Consider the following 22,056-nt stretch of genomic DNA (forward strand, 5'->3'; position numbering starts at 1 on the left):
CCAAACACCTTGAACATCTTCTTGCAAAAGAAAGATCAACAATCATCACGATCTACAGAAGGCGTGGTTTGTTAAGTGGAGCCCGTTCTGCGATGGTTGCAGAAATGATAAAAACGCGAATGAACCAATGGGAAGAGTTGTTCCTTGGCTGCTGAATCCTACTATTCTTCTCTTATCCTTGCAGCTGGTCTTTTGTTTTTGCTGCTTTACGTTATGCTACACACACGAAGTGTGTTGTTTTGCATCAAACACTCAGTTACGTACACGAGTTTTCTATTTATGTATTTTTTTAGATTCGTTACATTTTCTACTGCTTTGAATAACACTTATTCAGCTTTGAATAACACTTATCCATTCTATGCTTTATAACTTCGTTCATGGCCCTTCATCCTGCAAATAATGTGTTTGCAAAGATTTAGGAGTGCTCCTGCGGGGCTACTTCATTGATAACGCTATCGATTCTTAAGACATATTTCTTTTCAATCCAAATCGAATGGCTTGCCTACACGCTAAACATATTGTGAGCAGAAGGCTTCAATCTTAGCCAGCTATAAAAAGTAGTACCCAACAAAGGTAATTTCCAAAATTTCAAACACTTCAAGTGTCTAAGTTCCCCTTATCTTCATCTTCACGGATCGCACAGGAAACGGAATAAAAACAACTCACAAAATAACAATAAATTAGTATCGTAAATAAAGTTTTATGGACAAATTTGAATGCAAACAGCATTTACGTTTGCCAGGCACGCCCGGTATGCCTCTAATCGCCCTGGGGAGAGGTTTCCCCGTTCAAGAGGTGCACACGGGTTCGCGCAATATTCGTCCTGTGGTCCACACCCCGTTCATATTCCTATCTAGCCTCTACCCCCTAACCCACAAGCGATAGCGCACTCGTAAATGTCCGAAAAATTTATGCAAAGTATCTTCGGCAAAAGGAGGGATATCGAGACGGAATGGAATTGGAAAATGTTTGCGCTTTTGTAATGGTTTCGCATTGAAAAGCTTCAAATTGAACCAACTTTTAACTTCCATGAGCGCGTTTTCAACCTTGAACGGTTTTACTGCACCGCTTTTGAGGGAGGAAGAAGGAGGATGGGTGTATGCTTTACCAGCACTTTGAAAATGCTCACGGCGACGGAAGGTAAGGAATGATTTTATTTTCGACTTCTGCATGCCATCCTCGTAGAGCAAAAATCATCAGCACGGACAGTACCTTTGTGTTGCGAGCAGCATAGCAGGAAATGGCTATGTTTTTGGAAAATGTCTTGCCAAAGGCGAATCGCACTGCAGTTCTTTAAGCTTCCAAAGCGAAGGGTTTCTTGAAAGAATAATTTTTGTAACTTCATAGATAAAAATCTAACGGAAATGGAATCTAAAGTTGTTATATTTTGTTATTCGTATTAAAATAACTCAGAGCAATAAATGTTATAACTAGAAAAGGTTAGACTAGAAAAAAAATAATACATCGATAAAAGACGCCAAAGGGGAGTAACAAAAGCATGGGACGTTTATTCTCAAACGAATAAGCAATTTGAATAAATTTTAAAACACATCTATATTTAATCTTTTATGTGACATTTCATTTTTATTTCATTTCAAAGTTAAGCAAAGATTTTGCACTAAAGGAATCATGTTTGGAAAAGCTTTAAGATAATTTTAAAGCCTTGTAACTATGGTTGAGAATGCCAGGTAATATTAAGTGCGTGAACGAATATCAAATTGAGTTTATGCAAGTTTTTTTCTGTCCATTGAACAATTCGTTGATGGTCTATCGCCTTCTAGCAACAAAACTAGCTTTATGCCATGATTTTATCTTAAAGATCAAACACAAACTAACCAACCAACAGAACACGGGTTAAGAAAGTGCGCAGCATAGCAAAAGAGAGTGTTCAGAAATACCAACGGCAGTAGTAATAAACCGGAGCTCTGGTACTAAATCCAATCGCAACTCCCACCCAACCAATCGAATCTTTCAATCAACTCCTCTCCTGGATGCATTAGCTGGGGCTAAGACCGCGAGGCATCAAACGACGGTGAAATTGAGTTGAAGACGTCCTGTCTCCCGCGGGCGCTGCTCATCAAATATTCAATCTATGCTCGGGGAACGCACGCCCTCCTGTCCTTCTCCTCCCACTCCTTGATTGCACGCTATCAAAGTAAATGCGAAAAGCATAAAAGCATAACCCTGCGCACATAGAACCCGTTCCACCCCTTCGATAACGCCCGTAATAAGCCTTTAAATTGGTCTTCGGCCGCCGCTCAAAACGAGAGTGCCGTTCAAAGAACACCCGGCCCCACCCGGCCCGTCTGTCTGCCAAGCATCCTGGGAGGAAATGTCGTCTTTCGTCTTCCGTTGGGATTCATTTCCGCTAGCAAGGCTGGGCCGAATGCAGATGAATGTGCGTACAAGATGCCCGCGAATGTGCCGACTGATTGCTCCGGGTCGCACGTTGCGTAAGCCACGAGTCGCTAAATCCTATTGCAAACCGATCAAAATTCCAACCCAATTCCGGTCCTGTGCAGCAACGGGAAAGGGATTGAAAACACACGGGCGACTTCTATTCGAATTGCGGTTTATGTATCGCGCAACATATTGACGAGCAGCAATGCGTCTGGTAAATGCGGTGAAGCACAAACTACTCCGGAAACCGGATAGGCACAGGGTTCCGGCTGAGTGAAGCTGCACATTTGTGTAGGGTGAACTGGGGGAAAGAAGATGTTGGCTGCAAGCGCCAGGACAATCATCGTGTGACAAACGCTCACACGCAGATTGTTCGCGGTTCCGGGGACGCATCAAGCGGCCGATAATATGGCCAATATGTGGCGGAACAGTTTCCGCGCCCTGATTGGGTGCGATTTCATGACCGTTTTTTCGCAACACAGACACATTCCTAGCGACCCGATGATCGGGGAAGATGCAATGAAAAAAAGCGAGGCGATATGTCCTTCCGTAGTGACGAAGCGCGCCCGCCCAAAGGTAGTACGTATTTGCCGTGAAAATAACAATTTACTGAAAATGGTTTTATTATGCTAATCAATTAGTGCCGAATGCTCTCCCGCACGCTCGCTCCCTGCAGTCGTCGAGAAGGCGCCAAATAAACGCGTTCTGCTCTAGTGTTAGAGCCGAGAGGGCTGGCAAATGGTGCAATTGGTTGCAAAAAGCTTTCAGCTCACCAGCCAATTGTAGAACAGAAATAAACAAAACTTCCCGACGACGATGGGCGTGGGATGAGGAGAATGAAGGAGGCAGGCAAATTGTTAATCAAATCAACCCAAAACTGTGGAGCAGGAATGGAACGACAACCGGGGGATTGCTTTTCCTCGTAAAGCGCTGTCTCGACGGTGGCGCACAGAAGACACCCACTAGTCTAGGCACCAGCTTGAAAATTATTTCAGCAAAGTACTTCGAAACGAGCATCTAAGCTGCTTTATTTGCATGCCGTTGGGAAAGCATCCGGGAAATATGAGATAGAAGAAGAATAAAAACACCTACACCGGGGTGCAGCCAAACGACTTGAATGTAATGGATTGAGCGACGCTGACTGTGTGGAACCACCGTTGCCTTTATAGATAAACAAAATATTCACACATCAATTTAGAAAAGGGTAGGGTGTTAAAAAATCTTCTAAATTGCAAAAGCAAATTGTTAGGGTCGTGCATTTGCGCCTGCTAGACGTGTACGAAGGGCAGGAGTGTTTAACCTTTCCCTGCTAGCCTAAAATCATCAGCAATCATGATTAGGCCAAACACATTTCCAATTTGTAGATATTTGCTAGCATTGGAGTTAATTTGTTCCATATAGATGATTTCGATAAGCTGTTTATTGACAGCACGACTTAACGTGAATATCTCATGCGAGGAAAGTGTCCCATATGTGGGATAAAGCAACAAAAATGTATCAGTTTAAAATGGGGTTCTGTGCCTAGCATGGCACTGAAAATATAACAAAGATGTGACAATTTATCGGGCGGAGTGTTAACAATGCGTGTATGCTTCGGCAGCTGTTAATGGATGTGTCATGCTGTGCCTCCTGACGCGTACCGTCGCACAGTGCCATCAATCCACTTGACAACACACGCAAAGGAAACAATCATCCTGCGGGGGAAGATTTCCTGCACGATTTCAATAAGGAATATATTGACGTTTTGTCGGAAGTTTACTTCATCTACGCGATGATGGACGGCTACCGAGTCCTCGGTGCAAACACGCGGTTAAAATGCGTTCAATCGTTGCAATCAAAAACGCGAAAATTGGGGAGCCTCGCATCTACTAGTGACGCGCATGTCATGGGAATTGTGTTTTGTACATCTCCTGTGTGTCTCGAGAACTTTCATGCAAAGTGTATAAGCATTTGAATTATTTCACACTCTCACAATAACGACAAAAAGAAATAAGTAAAACATCGAACACCTTTTAAAAATGCGTTCACAAGTTGAACGCATTATCAGGCTACACGAGAATGAGATTTTTTTTGTATGTGGTGCTTTCTCCGATATATCTGCCAACACGTTTGATGTTATTATTTTCATTATCTTTTTTACCGACGCATCTTTCCGTAAACGTATTCCGCACGCATGCTGTTTACCGGCGACGGTTGCTTCACGAATGATCAGTCAATGTCAATTTCCGTTCCATTTTCCGTCCCCAGGTTGGATGCTTGCGGTCGGATGCTGGAATATATTGCCGCTCTACCGTGAAGCGAATGCACCGACATAAACGAATGCATTTCGCGCTCCGCTCTCCACCCGCAGCTGTGTTCTCATTATTTCCCCACCTCAATTTTGCCAATCGATGTGAACTGGCTCCAAATTGAATTTTTAATATTTCGCATCAAATGTGCATGAATATTTCAACCATTCGGCAGCAAATTGGCACCCGTTGGAGCAGGTCCGTGCGCTACCGACTGTCCGGGACACGCGCGCACTTCTCTGCAGCCCGGAGAAAGCCCCCGCCCTACACTACCGATGGCACACAGCGCCAGTAGTTGGGCTGGTAAATGTTTCATTCGTCCTGCCACCGCAGGCAACTTAATTGAACGTTTTGCGGTTTTTTATGCCTTCCAAATGGGTCGCCAGATGAATGCATAATGCGAATATGGATCGTCGGATTTTTATCATTTTTCGTTTTTCCTTTGTCACTCGTACATTAAAAAACTTTTATATGAATTACAAAAAATCTGCTCCTATAGCACACATACATCAACCTACCAAACTCAAATCAACCTATAGCAGGATTACATAGCTTTTAGAGATTTAGAGATTTTTTTCGATACAATTGTACTGTAAGTTCTGCAAGCAGCTAACAATTTGGCCTAGAACATAGGGTAATTTGCCTTTACCTAATTTGTATTTGATATGTTTTAGATGGATGAAATTCCAATATTCTTGTTATGTGAGTCTTTTATACATAATTATTTTTTAAGCGATAGTTTGTGTATATTATTTAAGGCAGAAAAAATATGAATAATGTCTAGAAACACTGATTTTTAAAACTATTTAAAAATCCAATTGTGGCACACTTACAAAAATTCAAAATTCTAATATTGCACACTAAAAACCCAATTATTAAATACTTTCCCATACACTGAAACCAACGAAAAAGATCCATAAACTGGATGTTTTTCTATCGAATAGTGTTAAGGACAATACGCAATGCTTTTACATTACTTGTTTGTCCTTGGTTCAAGCCAAAATTCCGCAAAAATAAGTAGCGAACTTGCACCTGCAACCGCACGCCGATTGTTAACAACTGGCACTGTCAAAATGATAGCACGATGAAAAAAGGAGGTTTTGGGCTGTGCAATAATTATGATTAAAGCACTCTCTTTATTCCAATTGTCAAACAATGTATAAAAATAAGTATATTAAAAATAAAACAGTGGCATATGCGCCAGAAATGCTAAATATTAAAGGAAAATGTTTCTTATCACATTTTTATCAATATTTGGAAAACAACTAATTGTAAGAAGTGTGGAATAATTAAGTGATGTGCAACAATTGGCAAATTACACTACAGTAGGTAGGTGACCGCTAACTGAGAGTTTAAATTTGTGAGAAAAATGCACATTTGCTATGAATTTCCCTTCCTAAGATTCCGGATGTTTCATATTTAGATTTTTTTTAACTGAGAATCACTCCACTTAACAAACTTCCACTTAAAAAACTCCAGTAAAACACATCCAGTTAGCAGTCACCTACATTCCTAATAAAACTCAATTGTTGAGATATTTCTGTATGCCAGACTATTCCAATTGATAAGCGTCCATTTATTTGCATCGTTTAGCTCACGTGACAAAATCTGTAATATGTTGTTTTAGATTTAACATCTAGGTTTACTATTTTTAATAAAAAAACTTATTATAGAGTTGGGAATTCGTTTATTGAAATTGCATGAACTTTTATATCGAACTAACTATACGCGTTGGGAAATGTCAAATCAATTTTTTCATAGTCTTTTCAAAGTCTTGTTCTAATTATGTTGTGCTATTCCAATGCTTTAAGCACATTGTACTAGCATAGTCTCATTTTTCGAACACAAGTTACACGATCACACGACACAATGGGCAACCGTACTTGTTGTCCACATCGGCACGCCACCATCGTTCATGGTGGAAACAGTTCGTCCAGGACATTTGAAGTCCAGGACGGAACACTAATTTGATGTTCTCAGAAAAAATATAGTTCGCGCTACACACAAGAAGTACCATTCATTATTAGGTCGAGAAGGGATAAAAATAAATAAAAACAACTACCTCCAACGAAGCATCGTGAATTCGCTGCCAACGTTTGAAACAGATGTGTCACCGATCACAAAAAAACCCACTCCTCATTGCGTGTTGGAGACGACACGTGAGGTCGGGATATTTGAAACAAATAAGGCACACACACACACTAGTGGCAAAAAAAAGCTGGTGTCAAAAATAAACCATACAAAAAAAAAGACCCACGTGCAGTACACATCCTTTGTGAACAAAGCGAGCCAATCAAGCTGGCTTGCAGCATATCAAGGCAAAAATGTGCACGAAGAGGCAAAAACGCAATCATTGCTTTAAAAAAAGCGATGAGAATAAGTGATCGATAGATGCGAGCATCACGCCAGACAGGACACGCTTGCTTTTTTCGCTCGTTTTTTTCCATGACTATGATTAAGTTTCAGAGCTCGATCTTACACTATCATATTTCATTGTGGCTTTAATTAAACCGATCAATTTCAGTTTCACTTGTTCGTACGGGTGAGGCGTTTGGAAGTACGTCAGGTACTTGGGCCATTAATATTTTACGTAATCTGTCATCAAATATGAATCGGCAACGTTGTTGCATTGCCTTTATCATTTCTTTACTACACTTTGACATTTTTAAATTTTTTATTTTGTAGAACCCACGCCGGAGGCTGGCACATTTCTAACAAGGATCGAACCACGCGTACCATCGGACCGGAGGCTAATTAAGCAACGTCGATCAAATTTCCCACAACTGCCAATAGTACGTGTGTGCATTAAAATCCCTTTTCCCGAGCCCGCAACGAGAAGTGGCGCATTTCATTACTTTGCAAAATGCATTTCGATCCCCGGTCACGGTCCCGGTTTGACCGGGCCGGCGCGCGTTTCAATTTCAGCCGTCAGTTGTCCAACAATGGCGCGTACCGACCGAGGCCTGGCAAACTTTTATCAACACATAGTTGCGCCGGCATGTTGTGCATGGCAAAAGATGCTAAACCAACCTCGAAACCCTGGGAAGGAATTATGCAAACCTGAGTGCCCGCGCGACGGCTGCAGAAAGCCGAGATGCGAAGCGTACGAAAGTGACGGGCACTCCAGTGCAGCGGGAAAACGTCAAATTCAATCAATCGTCCCAGCCAGACAGGAGAGCCAGGCCACGTCCGGGTATGGGAGGGGGTGGGCAAGGGTCGAATGGAGTTTGAGAATTGGCACCGATGCGTTAAGTCCGATCCGCGCGCGTGTGTGTGTGTTCAGCCGAGGGCGAAGAATTGTTCCGAGATCGGAGGGCAGGATTTGGCCCGAGCGCATTTTTTTGCTGCTGCTGTTGTTGTTGATGTTGTTGAAGCGGCGGAAAGAAAACCGCTCAACCCCACGCAAACGGTTCGCTCGGGCCACATGCTGTCCAGATTGCTAAACAACATTTGCAGCCGAGAACCGTCACTTGGTTTCGTTCCCGGGCGCAGGGAAATGCAAATGCGGCTAATCGAACTGGCTAGATGCAGCTCACCGAACCGACGATCGGTCAGCGATGCATACGGAAGTAACTGTTAATTTGCCACCATCGCCGACGGCCAATGGAAAGAAGCCATGCCTGTCGGTTGGCCACCGGTCAAGCCGGTGCCGACTGAAGCAGCGATTCCCGGGCCGGATTAAACAATTTCCCTTTGATACTGCTCTTTAAATAATATCCAATCCAGCGGTGCAGACACAACCATCGGCAGAACAGGCGAAACACACGTCGATACTAGCGGGTGTACGGTTGGAAGGATCAGTATTGGGGTTGGATAAAAAAGTATTCTACAAGTTCGTTTTCCGTTTCTTGCTTTAAATTTGAATTGCTTTTATATTGCAGAGCTTAAAAAAAACCAACCATCGAGCCAATACATGCCCACACCGCGTCGGTGTCGGGGTACAAATGTATTGCAAATAATATGCCTTGACTTCATTACTTTCGGCGAAATGTATTCGCACTTCATTGGCACGCTGTGGCTGTTTGTGCAAAACATTTGCCTCGCGTGTCACGCACGGATGCAGTCGGTAAAGAGAGCGCACTGGTGCTGGATTAAATATTTGACGTTCGTTTGCTGTATTTTCCTTTCCGGTGCCCGTTGCCGATGCGCTACGTGCCGCTCCCCGAACGGGGGACGGGGGCACTTTGACTTTGCAAAATTAATGACTATTTTGTCTATCGATTATTGATTGATTGATTCACTGTTGCGTTCAGCATATTGATTACATTTCGAGAAATGGCGATTCGTGCGCCAGTCAATCCCGCTTTAGGGAAGGTTTTTGTTAATGCAACGAGTGCTTATTAGTTGTCTGCTTTCAGGCGCTGGTTAGAGAGCGCGCGATACGCAAACGAGAACCATTTTTCCTTTAATTTATTACATAAAGATAATATCCCAAAGATGCTTTAAACGTTCAGCTGAAATACAACATTTCAGCACATTTTTCGTAGGGATGGTAGTGTATCGTCCCAGCAAAAGCAACATAAAAACATTACGGCGCATTTACACAGCGCGCGCGTCTTGTCGTTTTCGGTGGTGCGGATTTGCATTTCTGTTAGCATGTGCTTCTGTTCTGTAGCTTCCTCATTGCTTCGTACTTTCATTCAATATCGTTATCGGCTCGTGAATATTTCACACCCATCCACACCCAACTCCAACCCACGGCAGCACCACCGGCAACTAGCACCGGAAACGCTCGGTGCGCACAAGCCGATACCGACAGGCACGTAAACGGCTTGACGGACCAAACAATCGGTACGCATGGGAATCAATTTCCGTACATATTTCGCGATCTTTGACAGCTGTACTCCTTCCCTCCCTCTCCCCCATAGTACTCGGCGTGAGTACGTGTGTGCAAGCTATCACAGAAGCCGGAACCCCGCAGGTCATGGGAGAGTCTCAGCGAAGCCCTCTCGAAACGAAGAGTGAAGACTACCAACGACATAAAAAAAAAGTTCTGTGCGTATGTCTCATGTGGGAGGTTGCAAGGTTTCCAATTCGATAGTCGATAATTTCTCCAACATTGGACCGATGCTTGCTATGCAGCGCACGTGTCACGTTTCACATTCGATGGGGCAGGAGGCAACACACCGTTAACAAAAGCGACGGGGGTAGTAATGGTGGGCGGTCAGGCCAGCCAGAGAGAGAGGTTAACACATTCGGCCAAGCCACGATCGTTCTTTTGCCCTTGTGCCCAAAATGAATGTTAATCAGATACGCAACGCAGGTGCGATAGAGTTTGGGGCTCGTTGTCTGGCGCGGGGGATAGTTCTGCCTGCGAGTGGACCACGGAGTAGGCCCCGATGAACGATCGAACAAGGTGCATTAATCAAACTTTTATCGACAGCATGCGAACGAAAGAATCATCGTGGAGTTTGGGGCGAGATGGGCAGTTAGCTCTGGATAGAGTTAGCTCGTTTGCTCGGGAGGAGCTGTAGCGGCGGAAGGGTGCAAAAAGCACATAAAAAGTCACGGTTTTAAAGTGCGTACGAACTGTTGGGTGGTGCCATCACCACTGTACGTCCTACTCGCACATGGAATACGATGAGTGACGTGCGAGGGAGTCGGTCGCTCACAAGTGGACTCGAATTGCTCATGGCGCGAACGCATTCAAAATCCCGGAGTTCTCCACTCGAAAGAGAGAAAGAGAGAAAGATGGAGAAAGAGAGAAAGAGTCAGGTGTGCTGCTGCGAGCGTCCGCCGAACACGACGACGGTCAATGTGTTCCAAAATGCATCCTTTTAATTAAACTTCTCACAGGACGCCAGGTCACGTTGCATTGCACTGCGCTGATGCAACACCGACAAGAACATGGAAGGTAACAGATGAGCCGGCAAACTGAAACTTGTGTTGTTGTGCTGGTGTTCTCGTGAGTGCATGATGCACGTTACGGAATGGAGAAGAACAAAATGAAACATTTTCTTATCTTGTCGTTGGCATGTTTTTAGGAGGCTATCCCCAACACTTCCCCATCGCGGAGCATTCCCTGCTTGCGTTAAGCTTTACGCATTTGTTTCTACCAAACCGGATGTAAAAAGAGACCATCACAAAAGAAAACGAGTCCCAACTTTGAGGACCACACACATAACTCGAACGGTAACTTGTTTAACGACATGTCTCATCTCTCCCAGGATGACCACGGCTCAGTGTGGGAAGAGTTTATTTATTTGTGCATTTTTCACACCATACCCTTTTTTGTTAAATTGCAACGTTGTATGTGTGTGTAACATTCGTTTTCCAGCAAGCGTCCTTCTGGTTGACGCAGAGCATTGCACCAGATGCACGTTTAACTAAAAAAAATACATCTTGTTCTGTAGTGACGCTTTGTGAAAGGTGTAGGATAGGACATTTTCAACCGATAAGGTTCAGGGAGGAGGCATTCTGCCGTCAGAGTACGACATCTGTCACTCGACAATGATGAAAGTATGAGAGTTATGACCCTTTCCTAGTGGGAATACTCTCGACTGTCGTCAGTGTTTTAAACCAGTGTATCATACACTGTAAACATTTGTATTCAAAAAAAAACTGTCCAACCTACCCATTTTCAAAGTTGTTATCTTTGCCCGGTTATTGTTTTATCTGTTTGCTCTATAATACAACCGCTTGCGGGAATTGAAATTTTAAAAAAGTTTTATGTCTATTAAACTTTGTTTAACACTGAAAAAATGGTGGATGCTTATATCAATGTTTCTGATTTAAAAAGAATCTATTCTTTAATATCACAATAAAACACCTGCTAATTCTGAATTGATGAGATGAACAATCGTTCAAAACACTTCATTCCTGATTTTCATTCAAAATCGTCATGGAAAATTCATATCTTTTACCACGACCAGATTACTGTTTACATGCAAATGCCATCAAACGAGCACATCAAATATTCGAAGCATTATTCGTCGCCTTCGTGGCTCAAAGCTTCCGGGATGGAACACTGTCGGGCCTCGATAGTAGGAAGTTTCCAATCGGGCATTAATAAAATCATGCGGCCACGCGTATGGAAATGATGATTGATTGCATTTGATTTCATCCATCAGTCTCGGGAACAGCGTACTGCACTATTCATTTATTGTGCCTCATCGTCTATCATCGAAAGTCAGTCTAGCCGGACTGTTCGTTCGGACATTTTCCAACAGTCTAGCGGGTCCGTGACATCTACAGCGGTGTCGCTAATGTGCTGCTCGTGCTCAGAATTGAGCAGCGCAATCGAAATGCTTAATTAGTTCGTACCCGGTTTAGTTCGCATTCAAATACGTTTCAATGCTAATAAACTTTGAACGGACTGTACCGTTTATTATTTCCCAATTTTTAAACCATTGAAAAGGCGTTTCCCCGCTTTTGATCAACCTCATACAGTACGGGCTTTGGTACGTTTGGTTTGGTGCGAGAAATCCGTCACTTCCGGCAACGGAAATGAGACTTCTTCACCGTAGACGCGTTCGCTAGCGTTCCTATTTGGCGAATCCTGTTCCGGTACAAGGAGGCAAGCCGAAGATGCCGATGTCACCGTCGCAGTCGGATGCAGCGCACACGTACCGCTCATTAGGCCGCGGCAGTAGGAAGGGTCACACAATATATCGAACACAATGGGCATTTCGGAGGTGGGAACTGCGTTCGAAATACGATGTATTCATTGCAAACGCTCATTTTGTAGGATGAATTTACGCGCTACATAAAGATTTGCCCACTCTCGCTAGCATCAGTTGCAAGCGTTGGGACACTCGTGATACGCAGATACGGCAAGCTAAACGCCAGCCCCTGCCGCAGTGTGAGTCTATGCCAAATGAGCATTGAGTACCGTGAATTATCTCATTGCAAACAGGGAAAAGAACCGACTCCGGTCAAAGGTACATCATATCACTCAGGGTGGCGTTGGCCGTTGGATGGTGACACATGATGCGTTCCGTGGGTTCCGGTAATCGGCATGATTGGTTCACCGCGGTACCCCGTACTCACGGCGCACTGATAGGCGAAGCAAGGCCACTCGGTCGGCGAGTATCCATCGGGGGTAACCGACTGTTCCGAGCACACCGAGTTCCGTTCGAGGCAGCGAGCGTGATGAGATCGAGAGCTCAGGGGGTGGGTGCTCGCGTGTTCCGGATGTTTGGACCACGGATTGTCCTACAATTTTTGCTGATCGCCTGGTAGTTTACGCACTCAGCAAAATGTATCTCGGCACTCTTTTGTTCTCACCCCGTGTCTCCCTACTTTATTTAATTGGAGTACCCACGGTAAGATGATAGCAGCTAAATAAAAAAAATTGAAAATTTGCACAAAAGGGCAGCACACGCCCCCATTAAGGCTTTATGAGAGTACGATAGTATTAAAATGTATATAAAATAGCTACCCGCACAACATCGGATTGGGGCTCGTCCGGGATTTGAACCCGGGACCTCTCGCACCCGAAGCGAAAATCATACCCCTAGACCAACGAGCCACAGTTACTTGGACACTTTCAATAAAAACCGGATTGCAAAACCGTAGTTTGGTTTGTTATCAACTTAGCCAACGAAAAATAGTAGATAACAGAGGTGAAAGTACACTTTCGACTATGGGCACAAATTCTAACACTTTATACCTTATGTAGTGTTGGAAATGTTCCAGCAAGCTGCTTTTTTTTTGCTCATTTCGTTTGATGCTACTACAGCACTCGCCACGCGTTTCATTTATCATGTCGATTTATTGCTAAACAAGTTGTTACCGAAGTGAGAAACAACAACACCCTCACGTCACACATGCACATTGAGCACAAGACCTGCAAGTACACCGAGGCGAACGGTGAGAGCACACAGCCGAGGTGGCAACATTAAACAGAGCCGACATAATAAAATATGTCTTAACATCATTATCGATCACTTAAAACCGATTGCTTCGCTTTTCCGGTACAGCGTCTGGCCACCACAGGTGTAACCATTCTAACGCTATGATTGTACACCGCACCACAAAGCGCATGCCGGCGGCAGCGGTACATTCGTGTCCGACAGCTCGAATCGGCATAATATGGTCCATACCTTCTGTCCGCCTTTGGGAGGCAAGGAACAAGGCAAAAGAAAATCTCTGCCACAACTCTTAACTACTCACAGCGAACCCGCTGTACCACCACCAACCACCACCCGTGTTAATAGTGGAGGAAAATTTATGAAACTGTTTGCATGCTGGCCTGTTTTTGAACTCCCGGCCGGAATGGAACTCCCAGCCTTTCAAGACGGCCCCCAGGGCACGGGACGGCATGTCAAGATTGCTCCTCGACAAAATGCAGGCTGAGTAGAAAAGAGGAGGGGAAACGTACGTAGCTCACAGAAGAAGGCAGAAGGCCCAGCAATAGCGAGCTGCAATTTGCTCCGAATTTATCGTCCAAATTGTCTCTCACTCTCTACCGAGCGCGTGGCCCTTTTCTTTTCCTCGAAAAACGGTAGATGAACAACTTTCGTTCAAATTATTTCCCTCCTCCTCTCTATGCCTTCTTCACGTGCTCGTTTTACCATTCGCCATGGTTGTGCATAAATTTTCCGACTATTTTTACTGCCCATTTGAAGGCCAATAATGCAACAGCTTGGCGTTACTGGAAGGCGACTAGCGATTGCGGTAGTGATGTTGGTACGCTCCCGTCCCGAGGCTAGTTTTATTTCACTCGCACAATTATCCTCCAAAAGTTGGCAGAAAAAAGCAGGGAAAATCGTGTTTTGGTGAAGACAGGAACGTGCAACTTTAACACCTCCCGGTAAGGGCACACAGCGCGCCTAGTGGTGTGCTGCTATCTCAAGACGCCGACAAGACCACAGCGAGACCAACCAAAACGGCGAAAGTTTTTCCGCCAGTCTCGCTGTCATTGTCCTTCCGCTGCCTCGTTTGCATGCAGCACGAGCGGTAGTCTAATTAAATTTCGACCTGATGGAAAAACGATTTCCCTTTCGTTGCTTGCTGGAGCCATGAGTTGGACTTGCAGTTGATGAAAGTGAATGCGAGGACATGAAGGAAGGCGGAGCTAACGAGTTGAGTAATTTTGTATTTCGTTTGTTTCGTTACTCGCACAAAGTTATTTATTTGACCTTTATAAAACGGATTTTTTTCTGTAATTTTGTGTGGAAGTAAGCATGCGATGGAAACATCCTCCTAAAGCAGAGGTAAAACGATGCATTCGGTGGATCTTAAAAAACAATAAATTGTTCAGTGCGGACATGTTTCATGATTAAGTACTTCAATCAGTCTCCGCTACGAAGGACTAGAAAGTCACTAAAAGTCGTACCATAGGACCCGGGTACCCACCGACCTTGCTTACCACCATCCTCCTCCGAAACCGATGAAGCTATCCACTTCCGGATTGTGCAAACATCGAATCAATCTGGATCCCTCTAGCCACCGTTTCATGCGTGACCACGAAAGCATGACGGATAATAAACGAATGATTGTGTATTTCATCATCGCTCACGGATGTCTCCTTTCGCCAAGCTATCGTGTGCCGGGAGAATCGCTATTCGGAATCGTTTGTTATTGCTCCCATTTGGCCTCGCCTATGTGTTATCGGAATTGATTAATGAACCAAGCTGAACCACTCATAAATCATCCACCATTCGTCGCCCCCTCGCGGTCCCTCTATTGTTTTGGCACTGTTTTGTTTGGCGCTGTAAGACGAAGGGAATTTTCTCCAGCTAAATATCCCTTGCACGGAGGGAAGTGGAAACGACCCCGGGGATGGCAAGGTGGAGGCAAGTCATATTCAAATTCAGCGCCGTCAATATAAATGTTAACGAAACGTGTTTCCTTCACGTGTCGTCAAATGATGTATGAATATGGGCAGGAGTGGAACAGTTCACATTTAATGGAAGCACTCTGGCTGAATATGAGCTCATACATTTTCGGTACTTTACGAGACACGGTTCAGTGACAATGACGTGATAACCGCACAACCGTTATCTTGAAACAAGCAGTCAAAGTATGTGGAACATGTTTTTCTACTGAGTCAATTGAGGAAGACAAACAAAACGGTTACTTATTGTTACAAGCGTATTTGCCTTACAATTGAAGTCAACATTGTCTATAAAAGACATATTTTGTGAATCCGTTCAGGTGACACTTTTCAAATTAGTATAATAATTTGGTTATTTGACCTGAGCTTGTCGCACACACTAGGTTTCACATTCGTTTCCATTATAATAAAGCTGATAATGTTTTATTGCTGAATAAGAAGGTTGTAGAATAATTATGAAACGTAATTTAGCTGTTTCTTCTTCAGTTGTTAATTTAATGTAACTGTTAACGCTACAATATAAAAAAATCCATCAACAGAACCCAAACAAATCTAAAGTATCGTTCCGATTCTACTCTCTGCTTTGCTTTCTGAGACCATAAATTTGATGAGCTTTATTTTACGCCTAATGCATTTTGAAGCAGTTTTTAATGGTACAAAAATTTATCTCAAAATGATCCCTGCATGGAGCATAAATTTCGCGGCTAAGAACTGCACCATCCTTCAATACCAAAGGTATGGCCTCTTCGAAAGCATAAACGTACACGTACGAAAACGCGCGCTTGCTGGCAAATTTACCAGCGTTAGAGCGCCTGAGGATGGTGTCGAGGCACTGTGTCACTGGCGGTGGATGAGAAAATCCTTTCAGGGCAATTATGTTCTTTCTGACATCGATGGCGTATGCAAAACGCAGAAGATGTAACCAGGCGAGCAAGAAACAAAAAAAAAACAGAGACAAAGTTCCGAACGCCAGTATGCCGCGGGGAACTGAAGTTTTGTGAATGCTTTGCAAACTATCATTTCCGCCAGTCGTGCCGGCGAGGCGTACCGAATGCACATAACATGCGAACATTGCAGAATGGTGATTTATCGAGGGATTAAGTGTGACATTCCGTCCGTTTACGACGTTCCGTAGATATGGAACTTGGAAATGGCTTCTAACTGGCTTTCGGCTGACCAACGATGGTGGTGGCAAACGGGACGATCCCGCGTTCGCACGATGCCTTGCCGATGGGCTTGCAAATTGATGGGAATTGATTTTTTGTTTGTCTGCTATACTGCAACGGTGCTATGGTAGTAGTCGTTTTCAGCTTTGGAACAACACTAGATCCTGGATGATGCGCGCACCCCACCACTGAATAAAAGCTTCCACAATCGCCATCAATATTCGAGATGTGACATTTTATGTTGTACACATAAAGCTTTACAATGTCGTTTTTGCGAGACCAAGCATTGTTTTACTTCACAAAAGATACTGATTTTGTAGCAGTTAGTTTACGTGTTGGAATACTGATAATAGATGTTAATTCTAAGGATGAATGTGACCAGGGCACTGTGACTGACTATGCTGAACTATTAACTTCTCATGATGTGTAAATAATTTAGGCATCCCAGCTACGTACGTGCCCACTCGTCAGGTTCTCTCCCACATCACATTCGACGCATTACGCTTCGTCGGCCAAGAACAATGGCAAGAAACAGATCCTTCCGGCAAGACCGACATTACCGTTACAAGAGCGTCATTCGAAGCAGCTCATTCTGGTCCGTCCACAGAGCTATGCCCGAGCTATCAATGCTGACAGCTGTTCAACCATTCAAATAAAGGATAAGCTGATGTATGGCACTCGGAGCTGTCTTACACGGAACGTGCTAAATACCGCACCGAATTACTCCACGGTTCACAAAGATAAGGTCCACCGAGCGAGCGAAACCGGGGAGAGGCATCCTAAGCAAAGCAGCAGGAACCAAACGGTACGGACACTTTCTCCAAACTTGCACGACGATGATCGGGCCGAACCACTGGAGGAGTTCTCGAGCGCGTGTGGAGAAGCCAATGAGTGACTGAAGAAGAAAATAAATTTACTTTCCATTGTTCGGCGATGTCATCTTTATCTATGGCGCAAGACAGGCCCTGACAGGACATGGTTGAGCAAAGCAGGAAGAAATGGTATTTTCAGCCTTCCTTCCAGCCGAGGTTCACGGCGAGCCAAGAAGTTTTCCTATTGTTATCGAATGGACAAGGAACAAGACGAAACGACGAGTGACACAAGTGTATCCTTTCCCTGTTGGCGGACCCATCTCTTTCATGCAATCTCGTTTTTTTTAACACGTTATCCTTTTCTCTTTCTTTCCTTGGTTTCTCCCATAGCCCACTTTCATCGTCTTGCTCTACTCAATAGCGTTATTGATAAAGCCTCCCATCTTCGAACGTCGCACCCGTTCTTCCTAACATTACCGCCTTCTATTGCACGTAAGAAGAAGTACGAAAAAGCACATGGAAACGAAACAACTCGGCATTTTCCGAAGGCACTCAGTCTGAACCGACTGAGGAAGAAGTATTGTTCTCTGGAGCATCACATCCCCGACGCATTTTATACCTCTACATTTTCCCGCTCAACACACACACACACACAGACACAAACACGCTCTGTAGTGAATGCGGAGTTGTTGCTTCGCTGCGACGTTGCTTCATCTTTCAGAAAATCCGCTGGGTGTAAGAATAATTTGACAGATTAATAGGAGCATCTCCGTCCCATCCCCAGGGGGCTTCCGGGCTGCCGACACGGTCCGTTTGTGAGTGCCTGAAGCATGGAGCTAACAAAATGGAAATCGTACCAACTGTAGTATGTTTTTTTTTACCATATTTTGACACGTACGTCCGTGAAGATTAGGAACGGTGAATGTATTAGTATGTTTAAGAAGACTGTGTTCAAGACAAAATTTAATGAATATCTGCAAGGCATCTAAGCTTTATGAGCAATATCGAATGTATTTCCTGTGTATTTCTTATATAACAAACAACTGAATGTATTGCTAAGTTCAAAATTTATAAAACTAGAAAATGTAAAGTTCTAATATTTCTAAAACAAAATACAAACTAAGAAACCAACATTACGAACAATTTTGTATGATCTACCAGTTGCTTACACCTTTCACAAACATGGAGTTAGACGACTTAACAATTTAATAAAAGTTGTAAACTAGTTTCCAAAATCAGATAACGTATGATACCCGTAGCCAATTGAGTGTTTGAAAGTTCCGTATTTGGTGAAACTCAGTCGCTCAGGTAACCAAGATCTTGTCTGAAGATACGTCATTTCATACCATAGTTGAGAGTTGAGCAATTAATCAGATGAGAACCTCAAACACCCATTGCACGGAAGAATCGATGTAAACCTACTTTAAAGTAAATCGGATGGAAAAATGACATTTGTGTCGTATTCTTATTCGTATCTTCGTTGAAATAAATACTGAACAATTTATCACAAAAGTTAGTTATATAATTAGCCTAGCATTGAGCCCAGTAGTAGACACTGTGATGATGTGACAAGTCTCTTTTTTCCATTGGAATGTTGTTCATGACGCACATTAAACAGTGATTCCCAAAATATGTAATACTGTAATACTTAAAAACTCATTAATACGAATGAGAACAATCATTATTGCATATCGAATTTAAATAACAAAAAAAGAATAAGAAAATCAAGCACAAACTCTAAGGATAAACCCTGTTTGATGTCTGCTGTGTATCCCTACTGACTTCTAAACCTTGTTTTATCATACGAAAAAGGTTTGCTGACACCTGCTTAACCGCTACGGTCCATCTTACTGCTAAATGTGGTTTAATTGAGTGCATATTACTTTCACCTTCACGAGTTTTTTTTGCTCTCCTATCTTGGACAGCAATCAACTCGGGTCTTTAAAGGTTGAGCAGAGCGAAGTAAAAAATAAACAGAATCCTATTTCTGTTAGAACCTGCACTTTTATAATCTCTGTCTGTGTACGTTTCACAGTTCTGTCGACGTGCAAAATGAGTAGCGAATAGTCCGAACAGCTGCTAATCCTTTTCCTTCCCTCATTTCATTTGTTATTCCTTTGGCTCGAGGATATTTTGCGCGCATTGCTATCCTACCACCTTCTGGTCTATAGCATGTTTTCACCTGAGCACGTCCTCGCGTTCGCTTAAGGCAAAGAGATATGCTTAAAAAGCTGTTACAGTAGCTGCTTAAAAAAAATCTTCCATTTATACGGCTACCCACAAAAGGAGTGTGAAACTGGTGATGGATAGGATTTTTTTTTAATTATTTAGCTTGAATTCCCCTAATTAAAGTGGTTTTGTGTCGAAGGATTCCATGATTTGAGCCACAATACCTTCTACGTACCTAGACCGTTTACTGCGGCCTGTTGCTACGATTCAATTCGTGTGTGAAATGGGAGTGTTAATACCAATCCAGGATACCATAGAATGTGCTGAGATCATTGAAAGGGTGGGCTGACAAATCAGATTTATTGCTAGGGAAGTGGTCGCAGGCAACTTTGCTCGGTTGCCAAGAGAGCAACCTCTGGCATCGAATTGGAGCCGACCCTTTCTCTGACACATTGTCGGTATCGTAATGCTTCAGGCTATGTAGCAATCGAATATTGGAAAACAGATACTAACCTTCTTCTTCGTTGCATAAAGTAATGTCCTTCGGGCGCGAAATAGATTCATCACAAGATTCATTAATTATAAGCTACAATAGGGTCTTTTGCGTAGGAGAAACAACACAGTAAGTACTAGAAGCGAGTGAATGCCAAACTTCAAACATCCACTTCTGAAGTCGTTGTTTGTTTTATTTCGAGACTAGTTACTATATACGCAGACCGTCTGGTGGTCCTCTTATTTGAACAGGGAATAACGTTTGCGTATTAACTCTAAGCTACTTCACAACTGGTGCAATTCAAACAATATTTTGTAAATATGATTTGATTCCTTTAGTAACCCACAAACATTATACTTTTCTATTTTTTACTTGGAATGAATTAAAACAATACACAAAAAATGCATCCTCTTAAATTAGTATTAGCAGCTCACTCTGAATGAAAAGAAGCTCTAATGTTTCCAATAAATCATATTTTATCCAGAAGAGAAGTCCTTACATCGTTGTTCAATCATGCAAATCTCATGCTTTTTAAAGCTGTAACGAATGACACATCCACACAATACATTATACTCTAGACTACCACCGCCTTCTTGTTTCATTAACCAATTAATCCTAGCCTTATGTCGACGATAAATCTCTTGCAGTAAAAGTTGGCAAATCGACCAGTGACCATACTACATAGGTGCATAGTATAACTTCAATCGTAGGATACATGATTCTGTTCATCTCTTGAGGAGAACAGAAATTGGATTGCACTTTTGCTTGGAACGAAGTACTAATTATTGAAGGCTTTAAATTAAATCCATCAGACAACACAATCTGCACTTGTGCTTACGGTCCCGACGAAGACTGGTTTAAGTAAACGCAGACGAAGTAGACGTTGTTTCTCTTCGAGTTGGAACCAACACCGAAAAATGAAATGAAATATCAACAATGGAATCCTTGGGTATGAAAACTCCTACAGAAACGTTAGACTTGAAACCGAGAAATCTATCATAAATCCATATGTAAGAGCTCGTATCCACCACTCTCCAGATCGTATTCTTGTGCATAACTCGAAGCATTGCTGACCGGACATGTTGGGTTTGCATTCGCTTATCTTTCGCATAAACTGTCAACCATCAGCAAGAACGACAGACGTAGTACCGTCGACAGAACAGTAAAGTTTGTTTGCGTTTTTATTTTGATTACTACCGTAAACATTGCATGCCATTGGCGGTGGCATCCACTCAAATGGTGGCAATCTTGCTAGAAAGGAGCTTTATTTTTCAATCTCAGTTTAGATCACGGCCTCGCTCTATGAAACTTTCCCAGTACCATACTACAGGGACAGATTAGCCTACCTTTTGAGGAAACTAACGAAAGCCATTCGAATTCCAGCTCCGTTGCCAATGGTGTCAGATGGGCTCCTCGGTTGGGAAATGAAACTAATACCTATGGCAAACAGAAATAATTCTACCAAACTGCACCCCGAACGAACGAGCAGTAACAGTTTAACCTACTGAAAGAGCCCTCCAGCCAACCTCCCACCAACCAGAACACCTCGCAAGGGAAGGCAAATGTTAGTGACACAAATGTCACAATGGAATCAGCTCGTTACCTCCTCTCCTGGGGTGAAATATTTTTCCAGACCATCTACAGCCCCACTTTCCCGCGTTTTAGGAAACGTTACCGTTACAGCTAGTTCATACTATCACGCCAATGCTTTACCTGTTGGAAAAGCCATTTCTCCGCTGGGAGGGGCGCATGAGCATGTTTTTGTGTGGCTAACGCGACTGCCAGAAGCGAGGGGTTCTGAATAAATGTTTTGGGCACAAATATTGATATTTTTCATTCTTGTGCCGCAAGTTTATAAATAAAGTAGAAGCAGTAGCAGATAGTATGGCAACTTCCAATGACTCGCGGAGCTGCCAGGAAAATGTTACTGTTGACATTGCAACATTCG

At 43.3% G+C, this 22,056-nt stretch overlaps 1 protein-coding gene and 1 non-coding gene across 9 annotated transcripts in view; both read right to left on the reverse strand.

Annotated features, from left to right (window-relative positions):
- The window catches only part of LOC120896613 (protein winged eye-like), a 305,930-nt gene that overhangs the window by 189,550 nt on the left and 94,324 nt on the right, over positions 1-22,056 (reverse strand). The window lies entirely within an intron of this gene.
- On the reverse strand, positions 13,087-13,158 carry Trnap-cgg. The gene has a single exon. It is a non-coding gene; the product is annotated as a tRNA-Pro (tRNA).

The sequence above is a fragment of the Anopheles arabiensis genome, chromosome 2 (genome assembly GCF_016920715.1).
Source record: "Anopheles arabiensis isolate DONGOLA chromosome 2, AaraD3, whole genome shotgun sequence".
Taxonomy (NCBI): domain Eukaryota; kingdom Metazoa; phylum Arthropoda; class Insecta; order Diptera; family Culicidae; genus Anopheles; species Anopheles arabiensis.